Raw genomic sequence first — 21,427 nt, forward strand, 5'->3', positions numbered from 1 at the left:
AATTTGTACTTATTTGTAGTAAAAAGTACTATAGGACGATAACGATGTTGAGACTAAGAGAGGGAGAGAGAGTACTACAATTTTTGCAAATCACACTTGAAAAAATCTTTTATTTCTATATGTATAATACAATAATTTTGCAGATTACTGCTATGGAAAATTACCAAGAACCTATACAGTTGAATTCTTAGTGTAGACAAATCGACTAGCGAAACTCCATGTTTGAGAGGTCTGCTATAAAATGTAGTTCTTATGTTTCGGAACTAAATTTCATGCATAGGGTGACACACATTCGCACTTAAATTATACCCAACAACCCGTGAAGTCTCCGAACAACCAAAATTGCATTATTTTGATAGTAAATTAGTAGTATCTATAATTTATAGCGAATGAACTTTGTACAAAAGTCATCTGCATGATCATACCTCTGTTCCATTCGTGTTTCTATCGCAAGAGCAGCTATTTTTGTGTGGCTGTGTTTGCTAGTTTAAAGGATGGATATGACAGTGACAGGATACGGCCGCATAAAAGCATAGTTCTCAAGAATGGCAAAGCATGAGGAGTGCCAATGTATTCGCAGAGAGCTTTATAGAGTATTCTGAAATGTCGATGGTGTTCTTCATTTCTATAGGCAACAATTGCCACTTTCCATTGAATTGCCTATCAGCATCTTTTCCATTTGTAGTTGCGTAAAATTAATTGTGATTTTCACATAGAAGATAAAATAAGCTTCTCTTCATTGATACATTCATTACAGTCTCTGTGTAAAAGAAGTATATAATATATACAGTACCTATTGAAGTTTTATCGCAGATCTTTATGTAGTACCTGATAGGACAGTAGTTTGTAAGATAGGGTTTATAAAGAAGTATATAGGATTCCTTTCTATTATATACAATGTACCTATTGAAGTTTTATCGCAGATCTTTATGTTTAAATATATAATTTAATATAAATAAAAACCTGATAGGACAGTAGTTTCATTATTAATTTATTAATGACTATCATCCTACAAATATTCTTTGTTGAAAAAATAATTAAGATAGGGTTTATATCTTTTTATATCTCACTACGTATACGTATCATAGTATAGATTCCTTTCTATTATTGATAACAATAATCTTATTTAAACAATGACTAGCATTTTTATTCAATTTTTATTCGGTAACCCTTGATTGCTTTTATCGAGAGAATCTAGAAGGGGGCACTTACTTGTGTTCATATTGATCGAACCCTATTGTTATAGTTTAAATATATAATTTAATATAAATAAAAACTTTATTATTAATTGTCTACAATTTTTTATAATTATGAACAAAGATATTACTGCTAGCAGGGCACAGCAAATATTCAATCATTATTGATTTATTAATGACTATCATTTGGGTCCTACAAATATTCTTTGTTGAATAAATAATTAACGTCCCATTAAGTACTAATCAAGTGTCTCTCTAGTGTAGAATTCTAGTCTACTATTTTGGAAAGATGGGATTGTTAGTAATTCTTGTCAATAAGTATTGGGTAATAAAATGCAGTGCAAGAAAACTAAACGCCAATGTCCTCAGATTCTTGTCAATAACCAGCCAATAGAAAGAGTTGAAACTGCAAAAAATCTTGGACTTTTATTTGATGAGGAATTACGCTTCATAGAACATGTAAATACAAAGATAAGATTAGCATTTTATAAATAAAACACTTTATCATGTGAGGAAATATTTGAGCATACCAGTTCGTGTAACTCTAGTAGAGTCTCTAGTATTGTCTTTTCTTTAAAAACTGTCGTGACTAATTCTTGGTGGATTCACTATCATCCCTGACCAGTGCATCGTCAGCGTAAACTGATAGTGTAGGCGGGGATATCGAGTTCTTAAAAAAACCTAAATGTTAAGACTATCTATCAAGTTTATTTAATAAGAATATCGGAAAGTTTTTTTCATATTTTGATCACCATAATTTAGTTTCTGAATGTCGTCAATCTTATAAGAGATGGATATATATTTAAATAATTTTTTATATCATCCATACCAATCGGATATCTATAATAATTTCGAATGGGTTCTTCATTTCCACCGATATTTAATACAGGATGGCCCATAAATTCTTTGAAAAGTAAAATTTGAATAAAACGAAAACGTCATGCGTTTGCGGTGCAGGGAAGCGGGAGTAACTTTGTTTCTGGGATGTTAGTAGCGATGGAGCATTTCACCGGCGTGGACCGTTCATTTCAAAGAACTTATTGGCCATCCTGTATATCTACTACTGAGACAATACTATATAACATCTACTCCTTTGTCTAATCATTTATTATTTTTCTATTTCTCGACGCTCAATCAGTGTCCATCCCGAAAACATCGGCGTAGTATAAAAGAATCTGTCAGGAGGAATTTCAGAATCCTACGCATTTGTAAATTTTGGATGTAAAAGACTTCCTACAGGTACTTAGTTGTAGTTTATGTAGTTAATGTAGATGTCTTTTTTGAATCTGTATTTATTTCGTATTTACATATTTATATGCATAGAATCGAATGTCCTATATCACTCACGACTACACTATATTTATATGGTGTGTTAAAATTATGCGTTTATCAGTATATTATTTTTGTTTTTCTTTCTTTTCTTCATGCATAGAAGAAAGTTTACTCTCCAACGTGGGCTTTAACCAAGTGTAAGAAGAAAAGACTTCAGGGAAGAGAGGTATAATTGTAGATGAGGTGAGGAATTTTCTTGTAATGTGCCAGATTTTTATTATCAGGCAAGTTTATTGTTACATATTATTTATTTATTTTATGTTTAAAAGGTTTTTATTTGATTCTGTGTTCAACAGATTAACGACACCCACCCACCCACATACATCAGAACGTTTTTTTCCGGTCATCACATACGTGTATTAATTATTTTTACAATATTCGTGTAAATTGAATAAAATATACATGGTTTTTGCAATAATTAAAAACAAATGCCGCAAGTCAACGAGGAAAATATGATATAGTTTCTATTGTTATCGACGTTGCGAATAATTTAATACTCTGACCGAACACACTATGCCATTGAGTACTGCGTCAGCGACATACGTACCTAAAGAACAGGTATTTAGAACTTGTATTACTTAGAATCGGAACTCCATTCCACGTGTAATGTATAAATGCCTGACACTGACTTTTTCCTTCTACTTGTAACTAGTGCACGGTGAGAAAGAATTTATTTCACCTAGATTTTGCGAATTTGTCAACGTTGTATTTACTTGTGCAATAATTGTTAGAAACAATACAATTGTTTGTCTAAACTAATAGATTTGGGGAGGGAAAGAATTCGTTCATAATGGAGTCTAACAGCCCCATTGCTAGCAATGTACCATATCACACCTCTTACCCCATGGAAATCGTCGTGGTTAATTCTCGTGGAATTATTAACGATGGGCTAACTGACCTGCTTTCATCCTCACCTGTCATCTCTCACTGGTGCTCTGCTAACGTATACCGATAGTGCATGCGGGGTTACGATTCCCTTCTCGTCCATTAAAAAATAAACTAATAGATTAGTTACACACATAGATAGAGATATAACAACTTACATGAGAACTAAATATGTCATTACTTGATAAGTAATACTTGATTTTATAAAAGTTATTTCTATGTATTTATTATTACTTTCAGCAAATCCTTCCAAATATATCGTATGTAATACTGACTCTGCCTATACTCTAAACTCGTTCAACGTCAATTTTGTATAAAAACTCCATATCGAAATTTAAACGTTAATTAAGCTCTTTTCCACCTAATTTAGAACCATAAATTTACAGTTACATTTATAAGTAGTGTTAATCCAGATAACATGTGGCAAAACATTAAACGGAAAGATGAAGGGGTTCCTCCCATTACAAAAACTGCTACTAAATATAACACTACGTTCATATGCTAAGATTTTCCTAAACCATAAAGGAAAGGATTTAGGGTCGGCAATAGTAGGGGCGTCACGCTTGTATACATGCCATCTATACAAACGTGTCATCGCTTATCACCAGGCGAGACCAATGTGTCATTACCACCCTCCTAATATAAAAAGAGGATTGTTATGATTGTCATTTAAATGTAGATCTAGATAGAGGGAGACTTTGTACAAAAGTCGCTTACTTCTTCGCGTACCTCTGTCCTATTCGTGTTTTTATCGTGAAGCAGTTGTGTTTGCATGGCTGTGTTTCGGTTTGAATGGTGGGATATGGCGTGAATTTACAGGGTACAGAGTAATAACACCTGAGTCCTCAGGAATGGCAACGCATGGGGGGTATCATGGGCGAAAAAGTATACTCTGTTATGTCCATGGTACTGCTCATGTCTATAGGCGACGGTTACCACTTTCCATCAGATGGGCCGTCAGCTTGTTGGCCATTCTAAGTTGTATAAAAAAAAAGTTATTTATAATATCTAAACTGATAACAGTGGGGAAGAGACTTTTAATAATGTAAACAACCAATTCAATTGCTAGCAATATACCCTCGACCTCCACGTGGTCCCCTTGAAAATCATCGTACTGAATTCCAGGTGTATTTTCATCACGATGGGCCAACTGTGCTGCCTTTTATTCTCACCTATTATCCCTCACTGGTGCCCTGCTAGCGAATACCGTTACCACAAGCGGGGTTACCATTTCGTTATCAGTCATTAAAAAAAACTAGTGACAGTAACAAGTGGTAACTCAATTTTCTGACTTTTTGAAATTGATGGTACGTGTTTATTTAATAATATTAAAAATAATAAATGGGAAAGTACGTAACGTCGATGAAAGGATGGATGGATTGATATTTGTTACTATTTCACGCAAAAACTACAAGACAGATTTGATTGAAATTTGGTACACGAGTAGATTATATCCTAACTTTGCACATACTTTATGTATGATTCACTGTGTCATAGCAACAATTAATTGACACCTACTATACTTAATGCAACACAATAGAAAAGGAAAACACTCATTTGAGTTTAATCAATTCTCTGCTGACACAATATGGTCGTTTAGTTTAAGCTTTATTAAAAAGCAATAAATAAAATTTTCATAAATTTTTTTGGTCATCTAACATAACATAATATTTCATCGGACTGCTATAATTTTTAGGTTTTTTTTAACCTTTTTTTATACATAAGAATAAAAGAAAGACTTCCTTTAAATACTTAAATATATACAAATAAACAAAGCTATGTTCAATTTTTAAATAATGAACAAGTAGATATACATATAAAGTTCCATGCAAATTTTCTACATCATTTGATTAGGGAAGAGTCTTTTCTGAATCTTTATTAAACAGGATTAAGATTAAAAGTTCACTTAACACCGAAACAGTTTGTCAAGCCATTTATTATGTATATATTAAATTTTATTTTAAATAAATAAAAACAATATAAGTGCCTGTTCAGTAGAGACCACGTTCAAAGTGTCGAAAGTTTCATAGCTTCCATGTCGCGCAGTACTTACGGCGCCGTGTTCAGTTACGGTACATAAAGGTTACATACCTACACGTCCATAGTATCTACTTGCGGGCTGTTAACGCCATTCAAATTTGAACTTAAACACTCTACATTAAGCAACCTGGGAAGGCTCAGGAGCATCTGTTAACGCCATTCAAAATTGAACTTTAACACTCTACATTAAGCGACTTGGGAAGGCTCAGGAGAGTCTGTTAACGCCATTCAAAATTGAACTTAAACACTCTACATTAAGCAACTTGGGAAGGCTCAGGAACGTTTGTAGGGGCCGTTATCGTCGCATGCGACACACGTGTTCCGTACCTTCATTTCCGTCCCTCGCGGCTCGCTTCCCTCAGGGACACCAAGGCCAGTAATAAAAGTCTTGCTTAATTACCACTAATAATTAACGAACAGTTACGTTTGTTCAAACTAAATCGACACTATATTTTAAAGTTTAATTGTTTAACGACGGAAACTAAAACTTCTATTGTGACCATTTACATAAAATTGAATGAGTGCTTGTAGCTATCTACTTGATACATTTGTTGTTGGGTGGGTTCATTAAGATATTCAAATTATCATCCACATACGAACTGGCTACATATTATACAATTAATTATTATCTTACATAGTATCGATAGGTAACTACCTATTCATCAGAAAATATTCAATAAAACCGTACCTCAAATCGTTAAAAATAAAACATTATACCTACCACTTATTGCTAACTGTCATGGACTGAGGAAATTATAAATAAATTTAAAACTATTATCTCAGATGGGTTTATGACTTTAAATTTGGTAGGTGACAACTGTTGCTAAAATACAACCGAATATACCTATCATAGAATATTTGTCTAAGGATGATAAATACTTAACTGCAGTCTCTTGTTTAGATATCACCATTTTGTTAGTTGGCTAAGTGGAATGAACACAACTATTTTCTTCATGATGAGCCTGAACGCTGAAACTGATACCTTCCTTCAGGATAGTGCACAGTAAATAAATAAAGTAGGTAGGTACTTATAGTAAAATAAATCGGAGTTCTTACAAATAATAATAACAAATACAAAATTTAGTAATACTAACATTTGTTGTTTAGGTAAAGGCAAAATTAAAATTTGGAGCCATATAATAAGGGAAATTTCTATACTTAAAACTAAATAACTTCAGAACACCTTGTGGATTTTTTTTAAATTAAAAAGTAAGTTAAAAAAGATTGAATAAATTAAGTATAAAATAACCTATTTATAGTTATTAAAATTCAAAAGTACAAGAAAAAAATACTATGAATTTGTTTAAGCGGTGTTCCACAAGGCATCATTCTAGGACCAATGCTCATTATACTGTATATAAACGACCCTTACAAATTAACAATCTATATGATTTATGTATTTATAGTAAACTATATACTATTTTTTCGCTGACCACAATTTTGCTTTAACTTACACACTACTTATTAGTAAGCTAGCTTTGTAGCAACCATTATGTTGGTCAGGTTGTCTGTCGACATAGGCCTCCCCCAATTGCTTCCACTTCCCTCTATCCTTGGCTGACTTTCTCCATCCTTTAGGTAAATCGTTCTCCCATCTTTTGATTTGCCCTCCTCGTTGTCTTTTCCCATTTCTAGGATACCATTCTATTACATCTTTCGTCCATTTTTCTTTGTTGGTTCTCATTATATGCCCAGTCCAATTCCATTAAGTTTTCTTATTTTTTGTAACACGTCATTGATCTTTGTTATTTTTCTTATTTTTGAAGTAAAGTTCGAATAAAGGCTTTATTGTTGTTATTGTTGATATACTATTTTTTATAAATTCAATAAAAGTATAAAATATATACAAGGTATATTCAGATAAACTCGGCGATTTAGGTTTGTGAAAAGAAATTGATCAAAGAATTTGTATCAAATTTTACACCTATAATAACGACGTTTACGTGATGCAATCCGAAAAAACGCATGAATTTGTGGAAAAACAGTTCATGGCTTTTGCACCACGATAATGCAGCTATTCACACTTCATTGCTTGTTCGTGAATATTTGGACAAAAAAAATACTGTAATGATACCCAGCCTTATTCGCCAAACATTATCCCGTGTCAATTTTTCTTATTTTCAAAAATAAAGACAACCTAAAGGGCATAGATGATATTAAAAGCGCATCGCTGAAAGAACTAAAAGCTATTCCAAAGATTGAGTTTGAGAAGTATTTCGAGAATTGTAAGAAGCGATGGCACAAGTGCATAATGTCTAATAGGGACTACTTTAAAGGCAACAATATTAATGTAGACGAATAAATAAATATTTTTCTTAATAAACAGAAAATCCTGTTATTTTCTAAACACACCTTGTATTTATAAAAAAATTCACATGGTGTTCCGCAGGGTAGTATTCTTGATCCTATACTCCTATTAGTATACACGAATGAAACAAGTAATCGCTTGCTTATGTTATTTATTTATAGTATAACTTTACTGCATGCAATACAAAATGTAAGAGTATATATGGCGAAATCCACAACACGGGACGTTCTCTACTAATAGATACATTGATCAATGTTATCTTTGTATTGGATCCAACTCTTATTAAAAATAAAGGAAAAAATAAAGTTCTTCATAGTTTAGCAATGGCGAATATGTTGTCTGCAAACGCGTTTACATATATTTTAACAATAAATATATAGTTTATTTCTCTATTTATACTATTGAAATTACATTTATATTATATTATAGTATTTATACTTTTGAAAGGTAATATATTTAAGATTATTAAGATGATTCATACATTGTAAATAGGAGGTTCTTTCCTGCTAGTCTGTTATAGAGCTATGGCTCTTCTTCAAATGAAATTTTAATTGTTTATCTTTCCTGTAAGTTCTCAATCTGCTTTAATAATAACAAATAAAAAAAAAACTTAAATTACACTTAGGTTTGTAAACATTTAGGGAATGATAATTAAATACTTAAGTACACTTGTCTTTATTCTTTCTATATTCTGTATTATTTTTGTGCCTGTAAATAGATATCTTACATAAATGAGATCACTTTTAGTGTTTTTTTTTTTTGTTAGATAAAAACATCCTTTTTTTAATTATGGTAAAAGTTTACGTTAATCCTCATCAAGCCGTATTGGCACGTGATCACCTAACCGTGCAGTAACCGTTAAAATATAATCCGTTGGAAACACCATTGAGTATGCCTAATCTTGCTACTTATTTCATATTTGTTTTATCTTTTGTCTAATTAAACTTGAATTTAGTACCTATTACAATTATAAATTGGAAAATCCCTCCGACACGCATTTACATATTTAATATTATAAAATGTAGGTCTATAGGTTACAATGTTTGCAGTCCATTTTTTTATGTAGTTTAAAATATATTACAAACTTTAAACTGATATAGATAGCACTTCCTTAGATATGTAAAATTATATTAAAAAAAAGAAATGAAAATTGCATGTGTTTAAGCCTTTGTGCACTTACCACACATAAGCGTTACATATTGGTAATTCTATTAGAATTAGAATATTTAGGAATCTAATTCAATGCAGTATTTATATTTAATACTTATACGTTACTTATAAAAATTATGTTACTTTTATTTTAAACTAGTATCTATTTAAACCCACAACTTCGACCGACATAAGCAGTAGCCTATATGCTTCTCCATTCCAAATATTTCGTGTATATCAAACTTTATGATATTGGGCCGTTAAGGTGTCAAACAAACAAACCGACTTTCAAATTTACAATAATAATAAACATAAAATTGGCAATGTATACAATATACAACTTTGAAAGTCTATCGAAGTGAAGAATCGAAGTCGAGAATTATTGGTTGTATATTTAGAAACGAGCAATATAAATGCGTAATATACATATAATAAACATAACATATCAAGTAGTTCCTACTAAGTATATTAAAATGCAACTTTTGAATGTATGTTTATTTAAGGAAATACATTATTTTTCCTTGTTTTTTTACGCTTTATCAAACATATTTATTTAAACGTATTTACAAATCTTTTAAAATGACTATGATGTATTGAGTAATAATAAATAGCTTATTTACGCTTTGTTTATACATTACGCTGTAAATTTTCGATTTATTTTATGGAAATTGTTTTTAAAAATCTAAGGTAGAATTCATTGGTCATTTAAACTATTATTACCACTTATTCAGTTGAATATTTTGATTAAGCACTTAATAGTGATAACTTAGTTGAAGAAATTCTAGCCTAAACCATTAAAAATTTCTAATATATTTTAATATTATGTTCAAAAACTGCTATTGCAGTATATTCAATATTTCAAAACGGATAATAGTGTATTTAATTATATAGACAAATAATAAAAAAAAGTATTCACTTATATTGTTTATAATTCACGAAAATTTAAACGTAAACGTGACAAAACATAAAAATCTACCTAATCTTATGCAAATCCGTTTATAGTCCTTTAACTATGATACCTATATTAACGATAAAATCCTGGTCGGTCTCACCACAAAAAAGTTTCAACATGCAGTTAAGAATCTGCCTCAATGAGAGTAGTATAATATTATCATTGAGACCGATTCTTAGTGTCATTTCTCTAAATTTATCTCTTAACCTAATTTTATTTTCATAGTTTTGCCAAATTACTGTTTTTTAGACGATCATAAATTAAAATTACTAATAATTTTGTCGTTAGGAATGGAATAGAACAGGCGTAGAATGCCTATTCTATGCCTGTTCTATGTCCTGTTCACCGCTTCCTTTCCCGTGGGTCATCGTAAGAGGCGGTTAAGAAAACTTATTCGTGGAAAGATGAGCAGCAGTGTCTGAAACATCTGTAAAGATCTGACTGCGACTGCCAACCCGTTTGCCAAGCGTGGCAACTACTGGCAAAACTCTCCTTATGGGGAAGGCTTATCTTCAACGGTGGATACTTAACAGCTGAAATGATGATGGTGACTAATTATTTTTAAAAGAAATCTATTAGAAAATTAGTTCATTCATATTTCCTTATAATTAAGATTTCTTTATCATATCAAATTAAAATTTTAATTTTAAAGATTTGTCAGAATCGATCCCACTATTATTATTTAATCGATATTTTATTTGTACACTATTGGACATCAGCAGACGGTCTTATGGTTGGATAATTATATATTTGTTTGAATTTATATTAAATTCTATTGAAGCAGTTTATATTTGTACAAGAACAAAATCAGGAAACACTATTTGATGATAGACGAAACTTTACAGAATAGGTAACTACAATGTCACTTGGGGCATAAAACACAACTCCGTAGATATTTACAGAGTTGCATCTTATGGCCCTTATACAGAGGATACCCTAAAACAACGGTTTATCCCTGTTCACTACCTACAGTATTGTAACACAACTGTTAGGAATACACTTAATGTGTGAGAGTGACTCGAATTTAATTAGAAATGCAAAGAATTTTGAGTAGGGTAGCGGGCGCGAGGGGCCGCCAGCGAGCGCGCCGCCCGACTAGTTCCCGGAATCCCGTTACTGTGTCCTCGGTTTACCTAGTGAGCCACACTTCTTGATAACAAACCATTATTTTTTTAACATAAATTATATTTCATTATTAACGTAGTTAGTCTAGTAATGGAGTAAGAATATCGACAATCGGGCAGTCTTTTATCGGTACTTATTCACATAGGACCACCAAACCGACTAAAGGATTTAAAAACTAATAGAGAAAAAAGGTAAACTTCGATGCCAAGCCGCCTAGCCGTGGTAATAGTAGTCAAATATTAGTCTTTAATGCCTGGAGACCTAGGTATAGTAGGTAGAGATACGATAAGTTTTATAGTATGGTATAGTATTTCATTATTAAGTACTGAAGTCTGAATTTTTTTTTGTTATTGGGTGCTTATACTTTAATACTCTTATGATTTAAGTACTTTAATTAAATGAGTACACAAATATGGGTAACTGTAATGGGTACTTATTTGAAATAGGAAAAAGTTTTATGTCTGTTTTCATAGGTATCTATGCTTAAGTACCTTTTAAGAAACTTATATCTAACGTTAGCACCTATATCGTAACATGCATGTCTGTTGAAATGAAACAGTAAACCTCTATACGTTTGTAATGAATTAATAAGAAAATCACATAGATATTGGCGCTTTTTATATTTGGTATATTTGCCCATTTTAATATTGTCCACCATGTCTATAGCATTTTAGGTTAATATATAATCTATAAATATTTAGATATTTAATATAGATACAACACTAATTAAAAAAAGCAAATCCTGCAGATTTACATTGATCGGCACTACTTGGATTTCTACCTAAATAATAAAATATATAAATATATATATATATATATATAAAATATAAATTTATTATAGTTAGATACCTACCTACTTAACACCTCACCCGTTCCTGTTGCATGTTGATGTTCCATTTGTAAAGAACGGTGCGCGTGCATTTATTGTCTTAATAAAATCGTGAAATTGCCTTATTTCTCATAATAAAATCGCTTAAAAAAATAACTATGAGTGACATCCTATTCAGTATGATGTAGGTGGAAGGTACCACCTCCTTTTAAATTAGGTAAATACCTACCAACATCAGCGTCGTATGCTTGCAGTGGATTTAAATAATATTTAATAATTTATAAATTATACAATATAAAAATATAATTGTTTTTATATTTAAGAAATAGAAAATATTTTAGAGCACATTTTCAGATGATATTTATGCACTTTATGCCAGTAGGTACTGCGGTGTTGACGTCAAAGCTACATAGGCGATGGAAATTTTCGAGTAATTTTCCTTACGATTTGGGGCAGATATTATGGATTTTTGTTGCATACAGTTCATGCTAGGGTTTGCGCCTGTAGGTCGGTGACATAAGGTGCATGTTGCAGAAGTTTTTTTTTTCACTAGTAATGTGAGAGTGCGAGGGGCGCAGTAGAGCCGCCGCCCCGCACCCGCGCCGATGCCGCCTGGGCGGACCCCTTTGCGAATATCATAAGTCGTGTACGTTTCGATTCATTTTCAATTTTATTACATAAAACGATTTAGTAGGATATGCCCTAAATTAATAATCAATAAAAAGCAAATTTTTTTTTCGGGATACTGAAATAGAGGCTTTGGAAGAAACACCAACTTCAAAGGTATGTGTGTCGCATACCAGCAATTTAATTTCGTTCCAATTGGTCTTGTTGGAAAGCGCATTTCTGGAGCTTTTAAAAGAGCATAATAATGTAGGGATTTTTTTCCAAGAAAAATGCTGAAAATTATATGAAGACGTAGAGGCGCGTTTTCGGGTGCGAATATTTATGAATTTTTTTCGATAGGTTGCGCCGATGGTAATGCGTGAAGGGTGGTTAATAAGAGTGCAGGTGGTGTGCGCGGGGTCAACCACACCCTAAACGTGCACAAAATGAGCGCGTTTTTCGCAAGAAAACTAGGTTTTTGGCAGCGCAGGCGCATGTTTGTGTGCGTGCGCGGTGCGCGGCGATTGGCCGCCGCGCGGCTGTGTGCGTGCGCGCCCCCGCTCGGCCTCTCGCCATACCTACCGCGTGCCGACCGCCGCGCCGCTCCGCACTGCCGCGGTGCCGCCGTCACACCATCCGATGTTCGCACACACACATACGTAGATGCGCTAATTAAAACTTATGACACATTTTATTTTATTCTAAATACTTACAATAATATGCTTTTAGTTGGAAAAATCTGTATTATTTAATAAATAAGAACATAATAATGTTAAAAATATTAAAATACTTTATTTTCAAGTACTTTTGAGTTTGAATTTTATTTTTTAAAACATTAAATATTTGAATGTTATAATTACTTGTTACTAATTATTTCATTTTAATTAATAACTTATTTAGAACTCTTAATTTCAGTTTCATCAAGTAACTGATACTATACAACTATCCAATTCTTAAGCAGATAGAAATTCTTATTAGAAAAATAATTTGTTTTAACTCATTAACTAGAATTAAAATCTACTAAGCAGGCACCTAATATGCACCCACCAAGGTATTTAGTATTAATAAGTAATATTAATACATATATATTTAAAAACGAACAATTGAATTTTTAATCTTTAAAGTTACTAACAGAATATCTGTTATTTGTACTTTTAAAAATACCTATAAGTATAGGTATATAGGTATTATTATTGACTATCTAATAATTAGGTACTTAAATATTATTTTACTTAAACAAATTTATACTAAAATATTTTTACTTTATCTTCTTAATTTTTATTTTCTTAAATAAATAAGTAAACAAATATATAATGAATACAAAAATATTTTTAACCTACAATTAACTAAACTTACCCATTCTAATTTAAAAAATGTAGATAACTAAATTAATAAAGCTTACCTAAATTTTTTTATACGACTTAGAATGGCAAACAAGCTGACGGCCCACCTGATGAAAAGTGGTAACCGTCGCCTATAGATATGAGCAGTACCATGGACATAACAGAGTATACTGTTTCGCCCATGATACCCCCCATGCCTTGCCATTCCTGAGGATTCAGGTGTTATTCCTCTGTACCGTGTAATTTTACGCCATATCCCACCCTTAAAACCGAGACACAGCCATGCAAACACAACTGCTTCACGGTAGAAAGACGAATGGGACAGAGGTACCCAAGCAATCGATAGTAAGGTAGTACACAGGATATGAAAATCAATACAAGTCAAAATAATAATTTTAATAAATTTTGTCTCTTTATGTGTATGTATGTTTGTTTCAGAACGCAAAAACAATACACATACAATGGTTGTCACAGTTGTATTCCTGAAGTTCTAACTTAAAGTCTGTTATACCTAGATATATTTTATCTTGAACTATCTATTTTATTAATTTTTCTACTATTTAAATCCACTCGTGTAAAGTAGCGGGCAAAAGCTAGTTTGATATATATCACATACTTATCTTTATTGTTCAGAATAATAATTGACATTTAAGGGAATCAGTGGATGCAGGTGGCTCAAGACCGTTCCTTATGGCAGTCTGTGGAGAGGCTTATGTTCAGCAATGGTCAAATAACAGCTGATATCATGGTGATAGTAGAAAAGTAACAGGTAAAAAGTTTTCAGACGTATTAATCTATATGTGTGAAACTTTAATATCTTTTATAGTATTCTGATATATTTTTAGTTAAAAAATACGTTCAGGTATTTACAAAACACCTTACCAATAAAAACCTTGAATGAGACTAATTCAATACTCTATGAGTAAACTTTATTAGATATATTTTTTTCATCTTAAATGATTGCCACTAATTTGTTTGGTGACTTTTCTATCATCGTCATCATTTTAGCCGTTAACTGTCCACCGCTGATCATAAACCTACCCCATAACAAAGGGGAGTTCTGTCAGTTGCTACGCTAAGCAGGCGGATTGGCAACCGCAGTTAGATTTTTAGATATTAGATTTAAAAGGGACGCTCTACCATTAAGTTCCTTTAGTCGCCTCTTACGACACCTACAAGAGAGGAAGGAGTATTCTATTCTATACCGGGACCACACGGACTTTGCTATAGATTGACGTCATTGCTATAGGTTCAACATCGTGATTAGGATGATATTTTCATCACTATGGCTTTTTTTTAAGTCGAATTAGTAAATGTCTGATTATTTGAATTAGTTAAAACATTATCCACCTAAATAAAAAAGAAATTCTGAAACGAATAGATACTAACTTATACCAATAAAAAAGAAATTGAAACGATTTCCAATGATGATGTAAGTCGTTTACCTATACGCCTTCTCAAATAATATTTATCTCTTAAACAACACGTACCATTACTGTATGCTTCCCTAATTCTTGAATGCACCGCTTACCTATGCCCCTGTTTATCCAATGATTGACTAGTAGAGAACACCATCCAGTGTTAAGTCCGCCAAATATAAACAATTACTTTATGCATTAAAGTTTAATATATAAATAAAAATACTAAATTCTTATAAATATCACTATGTTTTTACAGATATATAGTATTCTATATACAAATGATAATAAGCAAAGAAACATAAAAGTAAAAGGAAATACGTAAAAGTATGGAGTATGAGAATGAGAGTGAAATTAAGGAACAAAGAAGTTTGAAAGTCTGTGACTATTCTATAAGACAACTTTATAAGATTACCTATAGGTAAGATAAGCAAAAAAAAAAACAAAAGTAATAGGTGTAAACAAAAGCACTTACCTTCTTGAGAAAAAAATTAAAAACAATCAATCTATGATTAATGTACAAGTACTTAAAACGTTAAAGGACAAGAAGCTTGTAACTCAGACACGACTCTTAGATATATATCCATTCAATAGTGAATTATGTCGAACTATCCATTAAAAATATAATAAGTCTATATATAACATATTATCATATATAAAAAACATAAAGAACCGACACCATAAGTGCCAATAATATCCTATTAGATATTATTAGTGAACTCTATGTATTTTCTTCGTCGATTTTATTAAATATTAATAACGTATGTAGCCATGTGGTCTCGGTATAGAATAGGCCATCTCTTATTTTCCCGTGGATGTCGTAAAAGGCGACTAAGGGAAGGCGAAGGATAGACAGCAGCGTCCCTCTTAAAACATCTCCAAAACCTAATTGCGGTTGCCAGCCCCAAGCGTGGAAACTACTGGCGATAAAGGGGGGAGACTTACGTTCAGCAGTGGTCAGTTAAGGCCTGATATGATGATGTATAAGGAATGTAGATATAGTCTACATATCTTACTAATACTTAACAAAATCGATCGAGATTTTTTAGACATGCTATGTATTAGTTTAATATAAGCATTAACCAAAATAATAGTAATACTTATATAATTTTCTATTAACATTATTGAATATATTAGAATATATCGGCTAGAAATAGTTGCACCACAATAACCTCATCTTTAATTCTAATTCCAATAGAACTCTGGAACTGGGAGTGGACTAGGACCAATATAAAAGCAGGACCATAAAGATAAAGCAAACACTGTTAGTAACAGCAATCAAGTAACTCCTTAAATTTCATAAACATAGGTATATTAATTGAAACATTTGTGATAGATTTTTTTGGGTTTACTACATCGAATAATATAAATTTTGTCTTAGATCTGTAGACAAAGACTTTGATCTTAATACAATCTCTGACAAAAGATATACTCCAGGAGAGGCCTTAGACAACAATTGCTACTTCAGGTAAGCTTGTTTAATATTTTCAATGCTTAGTTTAAAATATAATGAGGATTGTTGGTCACCTAATTAATATACAACGGTGACTATAATGTTTCCACATTTATAATTTCACCCACAATACACAGTATTATTATATTGTACCTACCTGTTTTTCGCGGTTTTGCCTACGTAAATCAGAATAAAAAAATATCCTATGCTCCATGTTAGAATACAAACTAGCCGTATACCAATTTTCGTCCAAATTCATTTAATAGTTTTTGCATGAAAGAGTAACCAACATCCATAGTTCTTTGCTTTTATTTTATAATAGTGGTAGGATTACAACCTCAATTCTTGTATCATAGTAGACAGCAGCCACTGGTGATTCAACTTTTTCTGTTCTAGACTCTCATCTTAACAGACTTTAGTATTCTTCTTTTAAATTTATTTTTTCTATAAAAACAAACTCGTATCTGCATATTTAAGCGAATCTTTTAAAACTTTATACCAATCGTATTCCTGGTACTATATTTTATCTATGATGCTAGCAAAACATAATCATTGATTTAAAATATTATAGGTTTCTATTTATTTGTTTCTTTTATTTATACTTTATTATACACACTAATAAATTATATAGAAACATGACAGTGGAAAGTGACAAATATACAAAAGCGAGCATAACTCTACAAGAGTCCACTTCCAGCATACCCAAAATGGAAAGGAGCATCAACACAATCAATTGTAGCGTACATTTAGAACTTTACCATTTACTATTTGACATCTTACTTACTTAATCTAATTATTAGATTCCACAATAATAGAGCCTTTATGAAATATGTACGTATTTTAAGAGACTTCATCTGTATCTTTACCTACTATTTGGAGCTTCCTAAACATATACCACTTGGTTGGAGTTGTTAAATATATATTTATTTTACTAGATATCCAAACTTAACATCTATAATGTGTCTATAGTAATCAAAATATCCCGAATTTGGACTTTCGAATATATGACTGATTCAAAACCGCCAATCTGCTCCTTTCTGAGTGTAAACCTTCTTAGCTAAGACAGAAATAAGGTATCCAGAATCAGCATGGAAGTGTGAGATTTTTATAAAAAAAGACAAAGCAAGAGGTGTGTGAAGAAAGAATAAAGACCTGCTCTCGGTTCTGGAAGGAGACCAGAATGAAAATATAGAAATAGATCAAAATCGACGTGCATTCATTAACACTAAGTTATAAACGATAAACAAACCATAAGATTAAGTGTGTAAAAGCCAAACTGAAAGCCTGAAACTCATATCTACACCATAAGAAAATTTGAAACAATAATTTAAAATGTATATTTTATTTGTGACAAATAGGATTTTACTGTCCTAATTGTAGCGCTGAATGGGACTAACTGTTTTCTTCGAGATTATTGTATAGTTATTTGGCATTTATCCATTGAGATTGAAATACTGGGGTAATATCATAAAAGAACACATAAAATAGACAAAGAATTGTAGTGTAGTATTTATTGAAACACTTTCAGTGTCATATCATGACACTTTGTTGAAACGCAAAATTCTACTTTCATATTATATTTGAATTTATTGCAACTTTTATTACTAATTATGACAGAGACGAAATTTACTTATTATTTAAGATTTGATCGTATCTAAAACTTGAGTTGCCATAGGAAATATAGCCAATTATCAGGGTAAGTCTAGTTTTGTGAGATAAATTCTTAGGCATGGGCACAGATTTACAATTTTAAATAATTAATAAAATAAAATTGTGTTCAATAATAAGAGAAATTTTATCAATATGTTTGACTTCATTAATACAAATACATATTTATAGAGAGAATTACATTGCGCGGAGTAAATAAATATTATTAAATATTTGTGCAGTTGAAGCAATGTGTTCAATGGAGATTGTTTAATGTAATTCCTTCGTTCATTATTTAGCATCGCAGCGAACATGATCCCTAGGGATCCTACCTCCATAAATGGACACTCGAATGGTCGCACTAAGTACGATTTTTGAAAATCTTTTGCGAACACTACATTTATGATGATAATCTCTTTTCGAATGTTTCACTGAAAGACCATAGAGGTTTTTACAATGTATACAAACAGTTTCAAATTATCAATATAAGATTATCAAGTAGCTTTGATTTTGCAGCCATATAAACTATAAAAAATCGCTTGCCATAGCATAATTTCTGTGCTTGTTTACTATTTACCTACTGTTATTTTTTTTTATTATTATTAAGTACTTTATGCGACTTGGAATGGAAAATAAGCATAAAATCTCATCCGATTGAAAAAGATAACCGTCACCTATAGGCAGAAACCATATCCCGCCATTCAAACCAAAAAAACACTGCCATAAGTATAGCTGCTTGGCAGCAGAAACTCGAGTGGGACAGTACTATCCTTGCAGACGACGTATTTCCGATTGCTGACTTAGAATATTCCATATATTCGTGACAACTATTTAGCAATACAGCTCACACATTTTTTATCAATAGACGAAAATGGAACAGCAACTGTGCCTGCGCTATCGGTGTACGCTGAAGAAGTATCAGTGAAGGTTGACAGATAAGAATGAAATCAGGTCAGGTGGCCCATCGTGGCGAATTTATCATGAAGTTACTAAGATGGTTTCCTTGGAGGGCTGTATGAAAGTGAATTTAGCGAATTATAGTAATAAATTATGAGTAATAATGTGATTGTTGCACCACACTTCTATTACCAACCTCTCCAACTCAGAGATTTAGACTTTCAATATATCGTAATGCTTAGTTCAAGTTCCTTATTACCTAAAGTCACAGAATCTCTTATAATTTTCATTACAACCACTGTATTGGCATGCAGCGTTTTCACTTTGTAAAATATGTACCATACATTTGTTTGAAATCCATCAACTCTATGCACGTTTTCTCTTGTCAGCATAGGTTTTATTTTTCAATGTTAATTGAAGCATTCGTCTATATTACACATATCGACTACGTTTCAGAATATTTACATATTTATAGTAAAATCCTAAGGATAAATCCTAATTTAGATTTGTATCGGAGCTGAACTGTATTATGAAATATGATAAATTCACGCGTGTTTATGATATAGGTACATATAAACATTTAACAATACCAATAATGTACAAAATAGACAAGACAACGGCAAATTACATCTTATATAAAGAACAAGTAAATTGATACTGGACCTTGATTACTGTCTCTTGATGAGAGTTATTTAAGAAAAGTTAGTATAAAGGCTCTTAAAAGACTAATAAATGTCATCCCAGTAATTTTAGAAATTTTGATTTTCTGTCTATTTGTCTGTTTGTTTCGGCATCACGCAAAAATTACTACACCAAATTATGTATTGTTTCGCAGTTGTACCCCTGAAAGTCTCGTTTAAAATCTACTGTTTATTTTGATACACCATCTAGAAATAGTATATTGAGATGAACACCACTATTGCAACTATTATTTCATTGGTTTTCCATCTTCTGAAGTCCACTCATACAAAGTAGCGGGATAAAAGCTACTAAGCAATAACTTAAAAGACACAAGTGACTATTTTTAATTTTAAAAAGATGCATATTAATATTTATTTCAGTTTTACAAAAAATCTATAGTTCATCTTGTTGTAAGTTTCGTTGTAATACATCACCTAAAACGAGTCTAGAATACAGCTGAGCTCTCTTACACTAAGAAATGCCTATAAATTGAGTTCAACTTATACCATTTTAGTCGCTTTAACAATCGACATTTACATATATTCTTATACCTTCTTCGTGGTATCTCAGAATATGAAATTGAACAACTTTTTATCATGGCTACGGAACCCTATTCACGCGTGTCCGACACGCTCTTGGCCGGTTATTTTTTTTATTAATTTGATGAATGTAGTAATTGTATAGTAGAAGTAGCAAAAGTAGCAAAACAAATAAGAAACTTCTGTGTTGAATTGTATTTTATTATATACAATTCAAACAGCTGTATAATATTATATTATATACTAATAGGTTATTTATCTGATTTGAAATAGTTTCTCACTTTAATAGACATTTATACAAAGTGCAATGTACAAGCAAAACCGTCGCTTTAATAATGTAAAGATGGAATATATTCGATATTATTGACTTTAGTAAAATTGTGCTTCTTTGTTTAATTTACTTAATTACTATGAATACATTTTCAAAAATTTAAACAGTTCTACAATTCGAAAGATATTGAATAAACACTATATTTTTATTTTTGATTGGTTTTAACTATATTAAAATATGAAGGTGTGAAAACAACAATTTGTAACAATCTGTAATTTATTATTAAAACTGGCTCGTTTTGAACTTGCATCGATACAAGACTGAACTGCCCGTCACTATTTATTAACCGAAATAATTCACGATAAATGTGAAAACAATGTATTTTTTATATCGAGGCGAACCATTGAAAATGCCTGACTATAATAGGCATACAGGTGGCAACACACATTTTGCAAATGAAAACGTGTCGGTCGGCGCGAGACGAGCGCGTGGCTCTCCTTTGATTTTCTCAAAGAGCGCGTCACGAAACACCTGCGCATACAGGGCTGCCCGCGCCGCTTGCGCAGCTGCCCCGACGTCATCACGTAATTCAATTATTGTAATCGATTAATTGCAAACTGTCTACCTGGCGCCCCGGTTCCGAGGTTTCTGGAGCACCGAACGGGGGCTCAGTGTGGACAAACATAGCACTCACAGCCGCCAAACTCCACGCAGTAACTAGAACGTGGCCATCCTTGAACACCTTCGCACTTACCA

The 21,427-nt window shown here is 31.9% G+C and overlaps 1 protein-coding gene across 3 annotated transcripts in view; it reads left to right on the plus strand.

The window, feature by feature from the left end:
- Positions 1-21,427, plus strand: part of LOC113521438 (uncharacterized) — a 121,398-nt gene that overhangs the window by 42,016 nt on the left and 57,955 nt on the right. The window lies entirely within an intron of this gene.

The sequence above is a fragment of the Galleria mellonella genome, unplaced genomic scaffold (genome assembly GCF_026898425.1).
Source record: "Galleria mellonella isolate WM207_F2 unplaced genomic scaffold, CSIRO_AGI_GalMel_v1 utg55, whole genome shotgun sequence".
Taxonomy (NCBI): domain Eukaryota; kingdom Metazoa; phylum Arthropoda; class Insecta; order Lepidoptera; family Pyralidae; genus Galleria; species Galleria mellonella.